Consider the following 18,182-nt stretch of genomic DNA (forward strand, 5'->3'; position numbering starts at 1 on the left):
TGCACACATCACTGGCCATTCTCCCCATAAGGTGCCATTGATGATGCAACAAACCCAATTCTTCATGTTATTATTGCAGAGGGTTTTGGCACCAAACAGAGAATCTACCTTAACCTATATGCCACCTGGAACTGTACTCCAATAGTGATGTGAACATTTTATAAAACACCTTGCACCCAGTCGTATATGCTTTAACCTGCTCAGCTGTCTGATGACTAGCTTGCTCTTGGCCCCTTGTCTGTTAGCTCACCAAGCCATACCTTAGAGATACCTCGAGCGCAAAGGTAAGCTTTGGTAGGGAGTACCAGGGAATTACCAAATTCAACACACTGCTTAAAGCAATCATGGGCAAGGCAAGCGCTACCTAGCATGTGCCGCCATTATGGCGGTCGCGCCAGACCCCGGCATTGAATCAGAAGCACTTTAAGTGCTTCCGGTTCACACGAACGCCGGACGTTTGGGGGAGACTGGTTTAGACCAGCCTCCTGCCAGGTGGTCCCACTGCGCCTTAAAAGGGGGCGGTGGGCGCAGGAACAGTCTCTTGTTCCTCGCGCCCCCACCAGGAACGCACCCGGGCCAGCGGCGGCCCGTAACTTGTTTTCTTTTGTGTTTACTTCAGGACGTGGGTTTTGGATCGCTGGAAGAAAGAGGAGGTCAGCTGTTTGCTGCGGCGTGCATGCGGAGGCTGTTTTTTTGTCGGAACTTCGGCGCAGCGGACGATCGAGCAGCTGGGACAGCACTGGATCGGTGATCGGCGTTCGCAAGCGGTGTGCGCGACCAGTGCCTATGGGTGGAGCAGCATCGGAGAGGGGATCAGCTGTGGCGTGCCTCCCGGGTTGCTCATCTGTTGTATAAACGTAGGTGAACGCGCGCATTGGCTTACAGCGGGCCGTCTGCTCTTTCAAAGCAAAAAGTGACAGTTGTTTGCGATTTGATTTCGCCATGTTTTCTTTTCCTCCACTGCCCTCTCGCTGCCGGCCGTCTGAAAGGGTTTCTCAGCATCTAGGGTGGTGCGATCAGCTGGGAACACCAATTGGCAAGGGGTGCGTGCTGGGCATGCAGCGTTTTTTAAGCGATTAGCTGTGCGTATGTTTACGGTATGTGGTTGATTCTGCTGCCTTTGGGGGCTGGGCTGAAGTGCAAAACGTCTGTTCCTATTCTTTCGTTCATGACGGCAGACATCCCCCCACCGGTGCAGCTCTCTGTTCGCACATCCTTCTTATCACTTACTTGAGGATTCCTTCGCGCGACAAAGCGTTATTCGTGTTAGGAAGGAATGTAAGGGTGTTTCTTGTTACGAGCGGTTTTCTGGGCTGTATTATTGTAAGAGACACACATGGTTGGGTGAAATGTACAATACGACTGCATGTTACAAAAAAAAAAAGTAGTGGGTGCGTGTGGGGAAAAATAGGTTTTGCATTCCTCTAGTCCCACACTTGCAGCAGATTTTCGGTGATGTATGGCCCGGCAATTTTGTCCTTTAATGCATTTGTTCCGTTATTAAGAATGTGGCAGAAAACAGGTCTTGCTAAACGTTAAGTAAAGGCTCAGTAAGGAATTGATTTAAAATGTCCGTTAACTGATACAAAGGTAATCTGCGCATCATCGCTGAGCATGGGACTGAGCGCCATCGGCTGGTAGTAATAGGGAATATACACTGCTGTGCATCAAAATGTGGGGTCTGCCAAAAATGGCCATCTGCATGCCATTTTTCAGGTCATGGGACAGTGTGTAATTTGATGGTGCGTGGCTAGTCACAGCGAAATTTGCCTAACGTTGTTTCTCCGTTTACTGTGGTTCACATAGAATCTGCCCTGGTGTATGTACACCTGTAGTATTTGTATCCCGTGTTTGGAAGGAATAGGCGCACAGGTACCGCACAGTTTTGTAATCTATTTCAAACCCAAAAGGCGAATGCACATTATAATTTACATTTAGCGATAATACAAATCGCTTGGGGGGTTTCAGCGGGTGGGGGGGAAGGTTAGAACCACCGCTTGGCTAGATTATTTGGGTAATCACACGTACGTCCTCTCTATGCCTTTTTCCTCATGTGCGATGACCGGTCATGTTTTATCCGGTAAAACAATTGAAGGGGATGCGCAACTTGTATGCGGTTTAAATGAATAAGGACTGAGATGCTCTGGGCATAGACATAAATTCGGTGCTGTATATAATTTGCATGCGCTTCTTCATGCACTGGTTTGCTGTTGCCGCATCGGTGTTTACCGTTCCTTAAGTTTGCCGCATCGGTGTTTTAGCGTGGGGGGGGGGCTACCGCAGGGGTGTTACCGCGTGAACATTACAGCATGTCTGTTACCGGGCGCTACCACATAGGTGTTAACATGTGGTGGTTACCGTGTAAAGTCTACCACTAAGGTCTTAACAAGTGGTTGTTACCGGGTAGGGTTTACCACTTGGGTCTTAAAAAATGGTTGTTACAGTGTAAGGTTTACCACTTACCCTTAACAAGTGGTTGGTACCGTGCAGGGTTTACCACCTAGGTCTTAACTAATGGTTGTTATTAAAAAGTGGTTATTACCGTGTAGGGCTTATCACTTAGGTCTTAACAAGTGGTTGCTACCGTGTGAGGTTTACCACTTAAGTTTTAACAAGTGGTTGTTATTGTGGGGTATTGTTAAGTGGCTATTTATACCGTGTGTTATCACCGGGACCGCGTTTTTCTGTCATCTGAATCCGGAAAATAACCCCATAATAGGGTATTTTTAATTCACAGCGATGTAGTTGCGCAGTATGGGAAAGGGAAAGATGGTGAGCCTTGGACTAGTGACAATTGGGTTACCAGACAGCGTATTACTTGGGTCTCATGTTTTATCAGAATGTGTCATTTGCGGTGTTTTTTCAATACCATGCGTCCTATCTGCCCGTCTGCGTGTCTTATATGAGACTTGGAACAGTGGATTTATAAGTCAGTGGGGCTTCCGCCCGGAAAAAGCAGAACTATTTAATTAGGGTCTTTTGCAACATTTCCACCATCGGTTTCGGTGACTGAAATGTATGCATGTTCAGCCAACTTAATGGCTTCCCGGTTAGGCTGTCATTTCCAGGTTGATTATTTGCACCTAGCTCACTCCCCTCTGTCCTCAGTAGTGGAGGGTAACATTGCTGCATCAGAGTTCCAACCCGTGGCAGACTTCCTAGGATCATCAACAATGCCTACTGGTAAATCCCTAAAAAAGTGCAGAGTGGGTGCCAGGCACTCCCATTGAAAGTCACATGCAATGTTAACCGTATGGGCTATGCGAAGCAGTGAGCATTGAAAGTCTGATGGCAAATGTTCATCATCAAAATGCGTCTGGTCAATCTGAAGCATGAGGTGCCCAATGCTGAGCATCCATGGAGGGCCATTATTTTGCAGCAGAATGGTCAAACCATTGACGTTTTTCAGGTGGAGGCATGACTGCTTACTATGGGCACTACATCAAGACATTCTACACCGGGGTGAGGTGTGCTTACTATGGGCATTACATCACGAAATTTATCACACCGGGGTGATGTCACGTCAAATACTACAAATCTTGGATGTTAGTCTCGCGAGGCGCCTGCCTCTGTGGTCATTTACATACATTATCAGTACTTATGATTAGGCCTGGGCGAAAATTTTGTTCCGTTCGCGGAAATTGCGATAATTTGACATTTTCGCGTTCCGCGGAGAGCGCGAAAATGTCAAAAATTCCGGTTTCCGCAGCTTGGCGATAATTTGTTTCTTGCTCGCGCTGTAAAATAATACATTCTCGCGCGCGCGTGATCGTCTTACCTGAATCCCTGCATTCGCCGACAAGTTTTCTTGATCCGGTCGCGTTCTCCATGAGATGTTGTATTGTTTTTAGCCATTTGCGCTGTCTCGCGACAGTTCGCGCCCGCAGTGACGTCATGCGTCGCGCGATCACGTCTTTCTTCTCGCGATCATGCACCGCGAGAACAACTCAAAACAAGATGGCCGCGCCCGCAAGCAACCACATGGGTATGTTGGCGACCCGAAACCATGCAGAAAATCTCGCGAACATGCCGGAAAAAAACTTCCGCATCTTCGCGATATTTCCGCTTGTTTGCGATAATTTTAAACATTTTCGCGATAATTTGCGAAAGTTAATTTCGCAAATTCCGCCCACCCCTACTTATGATGTCACGACATTCCAGGCCTCTTTGTTACACCTTCGGGAGTGCCAGAGGCAAGGGGGTGATGTTACAGATATGAAATAGGAGTCTGTTGTCAAGTACTCATAGGCACGCGGGTGCGGTTACAAAAAATATGAATATGGGGTTTGTTGTCCAGTAGGGTTTATGCATCCATCGCAGGTACACGTATACATTGGAAGCTGGTTATGGTCATCCTATGGCTTTACACCTGTGTGCTAGTACACATACGCAGGTTATGCCTGTGGATTGGTCACACACTACATATGGACCTTTTGTGCTCATACACTTAGGAGGAGTTATGTATTGTATCACAAAATATCTCAGCACCCTGGTGCCTGAACGCTGAGGTAGTGGGATGTCCGTGTAATGTCACACGGTACTTATGCACCCTTTATGCTTGTGCAATCAAACTTTATATGCCTGGGGTTTGTCACCCCCCTTTTGTGCTCATACACTTATACTATTAATGTATGGTACCACACAGTACCGCAGTGCCCTGGTGCCCGAGCACGTTGCAGTGGATGTCCGTTTTTGTGTCATGGTACCTAGGCTTGGGCGCATTCAGGCATTAGATGCCTAGATCATATCATACAATACATACGCACCCTGTGTTTTTTACACTTTTAGCACTAAATACGTATGGGGTGGCGCACAGTGCCTATGCATCCGTTTTTGTTTGCGCATTCAAGATCCGCATTGTCACACCTTACCTCTGCAACCTGGGCTGAGGGAGGGGGTGGACAAAGGAGGGTACAGTCTCATGAGGTAGTCGATGGTAGGCCTGGGCAAAAATTTCGTTCCGTTCGCGGAAATTGCGATAATTTGACATTTTTGCGTTCCGCGGAGAGCGCGAAAATGTCAAAAATTCCGGTTTCCGCAGCTTGGCGATAATTTGTTTCTTGCTCGCGCTGTAAAATGATACATTCTCGCGCGCGCGCGATCGCCTTACCTGAATCCCTGCGTTCGCCGACAAGTTTTCTTGATCCGGTCGCGTTCTCCATGAGATGTTGTATTGTTTTTAGCCATTTGCGCTGTCTTGCGACAGTTCGCGCCCGCAGTGACGTCATGCGTCGCGCGATCACGTCTTTCTTCTCGCGATCATGCACCGCGAGAACAACTCAAAACAAGATGGCCGCGCCCGCAAGCAACCACATGGGTAAGTTGGCGACCCGCAACCATGCAGAAAATCTCGCGAACATGCCGGAAAAAAACTTCCGCATCTTCGCGATATTTCTGCTTGTTTGCGATAATTTTAAACATTCTCGCGATAATTTGCGAAGGTTAATTCCGCAAATTCCGCCCACCCCTAGTCGATGGGCCTGGCATGCAAACCGCATCTTTTGCCCAAATGCTAGGAGCACTAATCATCTGTGTTTTATCTTACTTTATGTATGGTGGATCCATGGAGGTGACACCTGTGAGGTGACCCACAATGCAATGACGGCGAGCTGTCGGGGCCACTTCTGCTACGTGGCGATGGGTCCAGCCTCACTATCTTTCAGTTCAAGAGTCATGGGTTTTGCCAGCCAAGACACCGGGTTGGATTCGGCTGACTTACTGTAGCCCATTGGTTCTGTTTCATATGAATTGCAAGTATCTTTATCCTGTGACTCAGGGAGAGGTTTGCATCAGTACACTGTTACATAGTATCATGTGCAATGGTGTAGGTTTTAGCCTGTCAGTAGGGCAATACGCTGACTGATGTTCTACTTTCATGTTTGCCTGCAGTTTTACGAGGCCAGGTTACGTAAGTTGGGAACAAGTATAGAGTTTCATGGACAGGGCAGACTGTGCATGGGGCAATGCAGGGACCTGGTGTGCCACGCTTTAGAAAGAAATTAAGGGACCACCAGCAATCCGGATCCTACTCCTAGGGGGTAATGACCTGGCTCGCCTGGGACGAAGGGTTTTAGTTGAGTCCAGGGGCAGGCGAGTTACAGGGCATGACCTGCCTAGTGGGCTGTGGGGGAGGACAGATAGTCGGGCAACTATGCTGTCCTGTGGCGGTAAGGTCATGGTTGGTAAGCATAGTCTTCAGCCCTTAGCGGCCAGCACCATGTAATTCCAGGGGCAGTGACAGCTGGTCAGTAGGCTGTCAGGGTGAGGGGGCCAAGGGAGTCACTCTTTCCAGTAGGCCAGTGGCCACCCGCGCATGCACATCACGGTGCAAGTGTGCAGAATTGCAGCCCCCGTTATGGAGTTTAAGGCTTAGGGCGTAGGGGGGGCCCGGGGAAAGTATCCGTCCGATAAGCTGTACCCCCTACGCAAGCTTACTCTGGGGAGTAGTATTTATAGTTCTACTGGGATCTGGGGGCTGCCAGTGCCCCCGTTATGGAGTTGAGGGCTTAGGGCGTAGGGCGGGCCCGGGGGAAAGTATCTGTCCGATAAGCTGTACCCCCTACGCAAGCTTACTCTGGTGGAGTAGTATTTATAGTTCTACCGGGATCTGGGGGCTGCCAGTGCCCCCGTTGTGGAGTTTAAGGCTTAGGGCGTAGGGGGGGCACGGGGGAAAGTATCCGTCCGATAAGCTGTACCCCCTACGCAAGCCTACTCCGGTAGACTAGCATTTGTAGTTCCCCAGGATCTGATCTGGGGCTCCCAGTCATTGACCTTGCCATAGGCTTTAGAGGGGACACGCAGAAAGTAAAGTATATACATTTGTAGATTACGTTAGGAGTGGAATTTGTATTAGAGCAGGTTAAGGTTAGTCAAGTGACATGTATCTACCAATGTATCTGGACTTTCTGCGTAAAGTGTACATAATAAAAATTAATAATCAATGTTTTTAATATGTAATAAATGCGGCCGGGGGGTTACTCCCCCATAATCCAAAACAGTATGGCTTGAAATGTTTGCCCTGGGGGGGGGGGGGAAGTGGGTACCCATCCATCCAAGGGCAGATTTGGGGTGTTTTCTTCTATAAAAGGGGTCGTAGGCAAGTACCAGGCCATATAGTTTCTGCCCTGGTGGGAAGTGAATGCTGATTATAGTTTCCTTTTGGAAGGCTCTGGCTTAACATCTTTTCCGTGCCACAGACTTGCTTGCTTGATTTCCAGGTTCTTTCTCTCCTCTTAACTCGTTTTCCTCCACCTAACTTACTTGACTTCCAGGTACTTTTTCTTCCCCTTAACTCGTTTTCCCACATCTTAACTCGTTATTCCATTTATGAACACATTTTCCATTTTCATTAGTATTTTTCAATTTTTCTGCTTTTTCCCTTGTGACCTCTGTTTTTCCTTGCACCACCTCCTTCCCACCCAAATCCCTCTCCCTCCCACTTCCCACCTCCTGCTGACCTCACCTAGCCCAGCTCACCCTCCTGGAAACCTCCTTAATGGAGGCCTCAGTGCAACTTTATTTTTTTTGCAGATGTATATAGCACAAACTCGACCCGAAGGTATTGGTGCGCTTTTCATGAGCACCAGTTACGTTACACAACGACACATTCATTTTTTTTTTTTTTTTTGGTAAGCACAAGGAGATTGAGTGATTTGGCCAGAATCACAGGATGTGGAGTCGACCCCAAGGCTCGAACCTTGGTTTCCCAGCTCCAAAGTTGGCAGCTCTAGCCGTGAGACCACATCCTCTCCATTGAGCAGGTCTCCAGGGCAGCTCTCCTCTGCTGCTAGCGCAAACATCTTGCTCATACCAGCCAGCACACACCAGAAGTATCCTAACTCTGCTCTTCCTCCAAACTTTAATTCCAGGTTCTCTCTCCCCCTTAACCAGTTTTCCTGCACATAACGTCCTTCATTTCCAAGTTCTTTTTCTCCCCTAACTCATTTTCCTCCACCAAACTTGCTTGATTTCCAGATTCTTTTCTCCCCCTTAACTCGTTTTCTCCACCTAACTTGCTTGATTTCCAGGTTTTTTGCTCCCCATTAACTCGTTTTTCCCCACCTAACTTACTTGATTTCTTTGTTCTTTCTTCTCCCCCTTAACTCGTTTTCCACGTTTTAACTCATTATTCCATTTCTTAACTCGTTTTCCATTTTCAAAACTCGTTTTTCAATTTTTACGCTTTTTCCCTCATAACATTTGTTTTTCCTCACATTGCCTCCTTCGTGCCCAAATTCCTCTCTCTCCTGATTACCCCACCCAGTGCCCTTCCCCCCTCCCATGAACCTACTAAATGAAAGCCGCAGCGCCACCGCGCCGCTGGCCCAATAAGGGCAATCCCATCTGTGCCCGTCCAAACCTGGATCATGATCAGCGCCTCAACCCCTGGCCCCCCACCACCAACCCACAGCTACACCAGCACGGAACTCGTAGCCCTCAAATCTGGATCTCGCAATGACTGCATCCATGCTTCTCACAATCAATCCCAGGACTATTTTCCTGCCACCACTGCCGCTTGCATTGTAATATACAGTACCTGCTCAAGAACCCCCACCCACCGCCACCACTGCAGAAGAACTCCACTGCCTGCCAATCAACACCCGATTGCTCCACAAACATGCCATCGAGATCTGGGACACAATCACACCCCTCACACAGGACATCGCCACAGCCACTCAAACAGATAAAAAATAATTCACCGCGACCATATCAACAAACAAGGAGGTGAAACAGCTATCATCCACAAATAATCCCTCAGCTGCACTGCCACCACCGACAGTACCACCCCCATCAAGGCACACCTCAACTTTCAAACCCACACAGGTGGCAAAACAACAGTCAGAGGCACTCTCGTCTACAGGTCCCCAGCACCTCATCATGCCTTCTATGAGGCCATCCCCAGCTTCATTGCACCTTTGGCCATCAACTTGAAAGTCTTCATCTTCCTTGGAGACCTCAACTTTCCCCTTGACGACCTTGATGACACCAAGGACCCCAACACCACCAACCTCCTCCAAAGCCTGGGCACCGTCGGCCTAACACAACTAGTCACTGACCCCATATACATTGCTAGGCTCACAAGACCTTTGGACCAACACCCTCAGAGCCTTCTCCCCAGACACCACTTCAAACGTCGAGCTGGCCACCGAAAACTTCACCAAATTGATCATCATTTGCATCAACATAGTTGCACCCCTCAAACCCACCAAAACAGGCAGGCCATCCAAACACTCCAGCTGATTTACTAGAGACCTTAAATCCACTAAACACATCTGCAAAAGGCTTGAAAGTGTCTGGTGCACCAGCAAAACGCCCAAGAAATACCACCAAAACTTGAAAAATACCAAGAAAAGGGCCCTAACCACCCATCTCAAGCCAGCTCCAACCACAGCAAGCAGCTCTTCTGCATCATCAAAGAGATCTGCAATCCCGTAGCTACAGAGAACACAATCTCCTCTCCCAGGGCCTCTGTGATACCATTGCAGACTTCTCTTACAACAAAATCACCACCATCTACAAGCACTAGGACCCAACCACCTGTATCTGACTTCGACAGACCATTCAAACTCACTGACTCCAAAAGAAACACAATAACCACGTGGGACCCACTCTTCCCATTCTCCACACTCTCCACATAGACCACCGCCACCATCATGAGCTCCATCCAAGGGGAGCTCCCAGAGATTCCTGTCCCCACCACATGTTCAACCTGGGGAACAGCAAAAAACCACAGCAGACCCGAAGAAATAAAAAACTACTGTCCAATCTCCCTGCTTCTATTTCCAACTAAAGTCGTGTAGAAAGCAATAAACATCCAGCTCACCAACCACCTAGAAAACCACCTAGAAAACAATAACCTCCTGGACACCTCTCAATTTGGATTCCATCCAAATCACAGCAGAGAAACCACACTAATCACAGTCACCAAAGGCATCAGGGCTCTACCCTGATCCTCCTCAATCTCTCTGCAGCCTTCGACACCTTGTCCCACTACACCCTCCTACACGGTCTCCACCAGATGGGGATCCAAGGGAAATCCCTCAAGTGGATCACGGCCTCCTCTCTGGAAGAACTCAAAGCGTCTGTCTCCCACCCTACACCTCAGGGCCAAAGAATATCATCTGCGGTATTCCCTAAGGGTCCTCACTGAGCCCAACCTTGCTCAACACATACATGACCCCCATGGCCACCTTGGTCAGATCCCATGGTATGAACATCATTCCTTATGCTGACAACACTCTGCTTCTCATCCTCCCTCTATTCTTTGACCCTGCCAACACCAAACTAACATCCACAGTTGCATGACCAACGTTACCAGCTGAATGCAGAACAGGTGCCTCAAACTCAACATCAACAAAACTGAGATACTTATCTTTGGGATCTACACCCATGGGATGAGTCCTGGTAACCAGGTGAACATGGCCCCTCACCCACACCCACAGATCATGCAAGGAACCTTGACATCATACTCGACAGCAACCTGTCTATCAAGGAGCAGATACACACTGTCTCATCTTTCGGCCTCCCCACTCTATGCATGTTCTGGAAAATCTTCAAGTGGCTCCCCATCAGAACCAAACGCACTTACATCCAGGTCCTCATCACCAGCCGCCTGGACTACCGCAACTCCCTCTACATGAGGATCACATCACAACTACTAAACAGGCCAGAGATCATTCAGCCCAGGTCGTTCTCAGCCTACCTATGAGGACCCACATCAACCCTCACCTCAGAGCACTACACTGGCTCCCCATCAACAAACAGTGGCAGTTCAAACTCCTAACCCACGCCTACAAGGCACTGCACAAGGAAGGACCCGCCTACCTCAACCACTGGGTGAATTTAGACCAAACCACGGGACAACTGCACTCCATATTCCTCTCCCCAGTCCACATGGCCCTCATCCACGGAAGCAGTAGCGGCAGTCCAGCCTTCTCCTACCTGGCTTCTAATCCCTCAAACGGCCTTTCCCTCCACCTCCGAATGGCCCCCACCTTGCAAGAATTCAGAAATGACCTAAAAACTTGACTATTCAACTGACATCCCTCAGCAACTGAACCCCTTACTGGTGCTTTACAAATCCTGTTTGATTGATTGCTCGATTGACCATATTGACTACTCTGAAACGACCATCAAATGAGCACCAAACAATCCCCCTGGGTAAACCTGCCGGGTACCTCCCATGCTCGCATAGCTCCTCTCAGATTCCATCAATGGCATTGGTGCATGTCTTAAACTAATTCAAATAATCTTTGTACAAATTGCTGCAAGGGGCATCCAGATATATTTTTGCCCCCCTTATGTTTTTACCACATCATTGCGGGTGTTAAGCAGCCCTGCCAAGCACCACACTTCAGGGGTTAGACTAACGTATTTTAGTGCTTGTGTCTGCATCACCGCACTAAAATGCATTAGTCACGCAATTTAGTGCTCCTGACCAACTGATGATGCTCTAGGAGGTCAGTTGGACAGCATGCAGGGGTTCACTCGCAGGCCTGTGCTGTGCTTGGTGATTGTGCTGTTTCACTTCCTTTAATAATTACTTAGCAGCAGCACTAACACTACATAATTATAGGAACTCCGACACCCCATGGATGAATCAATTAAGAAACCGAGTCTGAACCATTCCAGACCATGCAGACAGTTCCCCAGATGGAACTGATGTTGCGTCTTGCTTGTTGTTATACCGCCACACCGTTTGCCCCACTGTGACCACATAGGATCTGATTGGCCAGAAACAGACTCCAGGGCCAGGTGGAAGTTGGCCAGAAGCAGACTCCAGGGCCAGGTGGAAGTTTAGTTTTTCTCATTTGCTGCATCTGCAGTCACTAGATGTATTCTCTCCTAAGGGTTAGATCAGTAACAGCGGCAGTGCACTGAGCCAGGAAGAAGCTCTGCTGCTATCCAAGTGTGGTAGTCACTTGACAGGTGTGCTTGCTGGCGTATGCTGCGACAATGAGATATGTCACCTTTCCAGTATGCTAACTGACATTGATTTACCTCAGGAGTTTCAGAGGTGAGTCCTGCATCCCCTCACTGTGTGTACTCACTCCAGGACCCCCTTTCAAGCTGCCCTGTACCTCGAGATGATTTGTGTGCTGCGGCTGCAGTCTGAGAGCGCTATGGGCGATCAAAGGATGTGGGACTTACCTGTGCCCAGTCCCATGACTGTGTGGAGGTTTCTGCTTCATGCTTCTCCACTTTGGTGGTGCTTCTACAGGGTCGTGGAGCCTACTCCATGCAGCACCCGGAGTGCAGCCATGGCTTCCCTCATACCTCCTAGAGAAATGCTCATAACTACACTGCATCCGGTTTATATTTTTATCTACTATAGTAACTTGATGTGTGAGCACAAAAACAAGCATGTGCAATGCAATAGGTAACACATTAACGAGAGTTTAAGCTATTGGCAGTGTAAATGACAATGCCTTTTATTTATCTGTTTTGATAATTAACACATAAATAAAAGGCATTGTCATTTACAATTCCAATAAGTCAAACTCTTGTAAATGTGAGACCTATTTTGAAAAAAAGGGGGAGGGGGAAACGAGGGGGGAATATATAAGCTGTATGGTTATATATTATGCAGAAAGGAGCAAGGAGGGTTTGTTAATTAACAAAACCATAGGAACTAAATTGTTCCAAAATAAAAAAGATAAAAAAATTATATATTTTTCAATTTTATTTCTTTTTGTTGGTTATTTATGATTTCTAAATTGATTTCAGAATTTTTTTCTTATATCAAAAAATATAAAAAGACATATAATTGTGCCTATTTACAAAATTAGTGAGAAAAGAACAGACATTTTATACTTCTATCATTATTCTAAAAGACTCACATGTACACAATTTCTCTATATGACAAGAATACAAGATGGGAGAATACAGTATACTCGATTCAGTTACCAGCGTGGTGATGCTGTGCTTAAATTATTCTCTTGTACTTTCAAAAGCAGACATGATATACACATAAGATTCAGAGAGAAATAAACTATCAATAACGTGTGATGGAAAAACACATGGTGGAAAAACCAACGCGTTTCGGCAATGCCTTCATCAGGATTCCATCACTCAATGTGAAAAATCAGTCTAGGAACGCTGCAGGATCGTTCTGGTTAGCGTGTATTAAATTGGATTATGGCAGCTAGCACAATCAAAGTGATTTAACTTTTCTTATCAATGCGATTCGATGTCTGTTTTTTTATATATTTTCATGCCATCAAGTTTTGTCCCCCTAGGGATAGAGGTATAAGTCAGAACTTCTATCCTTTTGTTAAGTTCTCTAACGTTCTCCTATATATATTTTTGGCGATGCTGGAGGAAAATATTTCTTTTACTCTTTCTTATTTCAGATGACACTGGTTCGTTTAAACGGTATGTTACATCTCCCGCTAGATGTCCGTTGACGATGTACGCTGGATGTGAGTATCCTATCTCATTTCAAAGAAGCAGCTTCCTTTGTCTCGGGCTGATTGGAAATTGAAAGCGCGCATGGCGTGCTGAATGTTGCAGAAAAGCATGTTGTGCCTGCAGTAGGAGAAGCTCATTACTGAAAATAGTGCTTACAGACTAATAAGATGGACTGTGTAACAGCAGAAGTAAAAGGGCAAGTCCTCATGGGACGTTACAAATGAAGACAAGGTGGTACTAAGGAGGGACTAATAAGCCTATTAATGAATCAGAAGCCAGCATTTACAAAGGACAATGACACAAGCCAATAAAAAATATTTGCGGACAGTGGGCAGAGCTTCAAGTACATACTCTAATACAGCATGCCTCGCAGAGCAGCAAATGCGCTGCCCAGGCTTGACTTAAAAATCTCTTATAAGAATTTGTTATCTGGCCACTGTGTGAATAGCTATTTGGTTGTCATTCTTTGCTAGGATCGCTACGGGTGTTCTGGGGCTTTGGTCAAGTTCGTTGTTGCGAGCAGACAGAATGGCAGCCTTAAGGGTATGATTTGTTTGAAGTAATCTTTGGGCTTTTGCAGTGACAATTTTTCCCTGTACTTGTATCTGTCATGTGATTGTTGGAACCTGGATTATCGACTTGGCACTCATCCTCCACCTGCAGTGCAGAGTTGGACAAACGGAGTTATGAGTTCCTTGGGGAGTGGAACGGGATGCACATGTGCGAGTGTGTACTTGTTTTGTTCTCTTCATCATTGTGCCCATATGCAAATGTACAAGCTATCAGCAAGAAATTTCGAAAGTAGCCTATTTTTTCTAATATTGTATATTGTCCAGCCACACAATTCCTTGAGTAGTCTATCTTCAACCTCGGGATTGTCAACACATTTTGTACTGTATGTAGCTTTACATTACCTGTTGATTAGGATGCTTCATAGTAACAGCGGTGCTTTTTACCTTTAAGCACCATGACGTGACTCTGTGTGTGTGTTTGTGTGCGTGTGTGTAGTGCACATGATTGTGTTTGTGCTCTTCATCATTGCACCCATATGCAAAGGCACCAGCTAACATAGGAAGTTTTTTTCTAATATTGCCTCCTTTACAGAGTCACATGATTCTTCTAGTAGTTTTTCAATGTCTGAATTATCAGCAAATCTTTTTCTATACACAGTTTTACATTACCTACTCAGTTATTAGAACACTTTTATTCTCAATGTAGAGCTTCATGCTTTTCAGTGTTAGTGCTGGCTGTGCTTAAATAGTTTAGCTACTTCACTGTTGTTAATTTATGATCCAATTATTTTCTGGAAATAAAATTGATGGGTTCCATTGTAGGTCAACTGTAGACCATTACATTGCCCATATAGAGTTTCTTTTTACTTTTTTACCTAATTACATGGTCATAACTGCTTTGTTCTACACACAAAATAGTGCCATTCAAAGTGTCACATATGGCATTGAAATGTCACACATAAGTACACCGAAAACATGAAAATGTCACACATGGCCAAACTTAAAACTTGGCAGCTATGGTGTTAAGTCAACACCTAGACAAAAAACGTCTAACTTTCTCACACAAAGGACATTCATTTCCCACACACTGAATGTGTGTGCAAATTAAGTAATCAAAAACACCAACCAAAGAAGGCGGCAGGTTCCAGACACCTGCTGCCTACTGAGGAAATTTGATTTTTGATCACGATCGTATTGAGCCTCCATTTTGTGCTCCGCCGCCATTTTGTGTTGCCCGCACTCAGGCAGCACGACGAACGAAGTCTTTTCTGCTTTTCCTGCAGTATTGTGTCAAAATAGCCTTGTGCCTCTGTTTACAAAGCTGGTGTTAGAGACTGGCCGAGTACACTAATCCCTGTCTGGTTTTTCTAATCCCTGTCTTAACTATCTGTTGGTTCACAATATTCACTTCTGACTTTATCTCATCTTCTGGCCTTCGCTGTCCTCTGCTCGTATTCTCTCGTTTCACAACTGTCCTCCAAAACACACAAACGTATCTCGCCACCTGCAAGTCAGTTACAGACACGTTAATACCTTAACCTGTGGGAGGGGTGGCAAACACAGTTGGAGGAGAGACTTCTTCGGGTTACTCGATACTTTTGTTTTCCAATTCTTTCTATTGGCTTTGACTTACTTTCAGACTATTCCTATTGGTTTTTCATGTATGTTTTAGGTGTGTCCTTCGTCAATGTATATGTCACCTATGTGCTATATAAGATTGTGCGCCATGGAGTGAAGTGGCAGTCTCCTGAGAACATACCGTGTGTACTTCTAGGACAACTGTACTAGCTGCAACTAATAAAATCTGATCTTTTACGCCGACAGAGTGTCCCCGTGTCTCTGTTACCTGAAGCAGGTGAACCCAGGAGATTAAGGCGTACCCTGCGCCGCCAGGCCCATAAGGTTACTGGTTCTTCACTACATCGCTTCTATAAAAGTGATCAAGTCAATATTAAACAGAGTTTTGGGCAGACCAACATAGCCTACCAAGTCTTGAAAGTAATCTTTTTTCATCCAATGGTTGATTTAGGTAGAGAGTTTCCCTGTTGCTTTGTTCAGAGAAAGATCCAAAGGCCAGTGTGTGTGTCCACTTCAGATTCATAGGGCATTGCTTACGTAAACATTGGCTCAAAAAATAAAGCCCTTTGCTACGTCGAGGATGACCCTCAACCACACTCCCCTATCCCCAAGAGTCACCTTAAGTATTCGCTGTTTTGCAAAGCTGCTCCCAGCTGCCTGATAGCTGAGTCTGGATCATCCATTCATCGAGTCGAGTGGCCAAAGAACAAATAGGCCACTTCCTGATTCTGTGGTGTTTTAATCCTCATTGTGGCACCCCTGTATTTATGTCACACATCATACCTTATGGAGCTGTGGGTGAAGTGAGAAAATTCGGTTTTCGATCGTGATCGAATCGACCCGCCATTTTGTGCTCCGCCGCCATTTTGTGTTGCCCTCACTCAGGCAGCACGGCGAACAAAGTCTATTCTGCTTTTCCTGCAGCTTCATGTCGAAATAAGCCTTCTGCCTCTATTTACAAAACTGGTGTTAGAACTGGCCGAGTACACTAATCCCTGTCTGGTTTTCCTAACCCCCGTCTCAACCATCTGTTGGTTCACACTATTCTCTTCTGACTTTATCTTTTTGTCTGGCCTTCGCTGTCCTCTGCTAGCATTCTCTCGTTTCACAACTGTCCTCCAAAACACACAAACGTATCTCGCCACCTGCAGATCTGTTAATGAATTAGTTCGTGGGAGGGGTGACAAACACAGTCGGAGGAGAGGCTTCTTCGAGTCATCTAATACTTTGTTTTCAAACCTTTTCTATTGGTTCTGTTCTGTTTTCCAACATTTCTTATTGGCTCTTTCTTGTATGTCTTGGGTGTGTATTTGGTTAATGTATATTTCACATATGTACTATATAAGATTGTGCGCCACGGAGTGAAGTGGCAGTCTCCTGAGAACCTACCTCGTGTACTTCTGGGATAACTGTACTAGCTGCAGCTAATAAATCCGATCTTCTAACGCTTAACAGAGTGTCCCGTGTCTCTGTGTAGCTGAGCAGGAGAACCCCGGAGATTAAGGCGTACCCTGCGCTGCCAGGCCCAAAAGGTTCTGGTTCTTCAACTGGCGCCCAACGTGGGGTGGCTTCAGTGGTACCGGTTCTGCCTGAAGGTCGTGAGGTCCTTAGTTCCTTTGGTCCTTAGATTCGACAATTGCAATAGCCGAAGCCGAGGGGTAAGTGCATTTGTGCTGCGTAAACTGAGTTTTACCCCCTTGAAGTTTGTGAACAGTCCGGTGAAATCACGAGATGCCTGGTCTGACTAAGTTTGGAAAACTTTGTTGCTTTGGTTGTAATAGGGACTCCCGGCTTGAGGACTCTTGTCCGATTCCTTCAGTTGGAACTCCCACATACGAGCTCTATTCAAAACATGGTATTGGCCCCATTGCCTTTAACGAGGCATGGACCCGATACACGAAGAAAGATGGTGTTTTAAAATGGCCAGAAAATGGTAGTTTTGAGCCTGATGTGCTAGATAATTTAGAAGCAGTTTTATTCAAAAGAAAAGCCCGGCCGGCAATGTTTGACTCTTTCCGCCTTTGGCGTAAGGAAGCCAAACAGAAAGAAATTAAGCAAACAAAACGAGATAGGAAAGCACAGGATATGACAATTATACAGGCTGCCCAACGATTTAAAGATGATAAAATGGATAATGCGACAGAAATTTCAGAGAGACAGCATCGTATGGCGATAGATAAATGCTCTCCGGTGTTGCCTGTTTCCCCTTCTGATAACAAGAAAGATTTAGAAGAAGATCCCCTAATGTCTCATTTATTGAGATTGCCTCCGCCCTATGCACAAGGTGCAATGCACCCCAGTTGTTACAGCCTGTTCAGCCGCCAGCAGTACCTCCGCCTGTTCCGGCTCTTCCGCATTTGCCTCCTCCAGTATTACCGCCTCTGCCAGTTTTACCATTAACTTCGACTTCTTTGCCCTCATCTCCTGATCTTCGATCTCCTTTGCCTTCTGCACCTCCTGCAATTACCGGTTCTCCTTCTATTAGTTCGCCTAATACCTTGTCCCCTATCCTCATGTCCAATTCTCCGTCTATGCGTAGGCGACTCACGGACACTGTCTCTGGTATTCTATCTCCTTTCTTTGAAGCTTTTAATGTATCTCCGGCTTTTTCTCGAAGACAATCTCGTAGTCAATTCCCAGCTGCCGAAGAACGAGAAAATTTGGAATCTCTCGCACGAAAAT

General features: G+C 46.3%; 1 long non-coding RNA gene across 1 annotated transcript in view; it reads right to left on the reverse strand.

The window, feature by feature from the left end:
* Positions 1–18,182, reverse strand: part of LOC146867832 (uncharacterized) — a 162,352-nt gene that overhangs the window by 8,762 nt on the left and 135,408 nt on the right. The window lies entirely within an intron of this gene.

The sequence above is a fragment of the Triturus cristatus genome, chromosome 1_2, assembly GCF_964204655.1.
Source record: "Triturus cristatus chromosome 1_2, aTriCri1.1, whole genome shotgun sequence".
Classification (NCBI taxonomy): domain Eukaryota; kingdom Metazoa; phylum Chordata; class Amphibia; order Caudata; family Salamandridae; genus Triturus; species Triturus cristatus.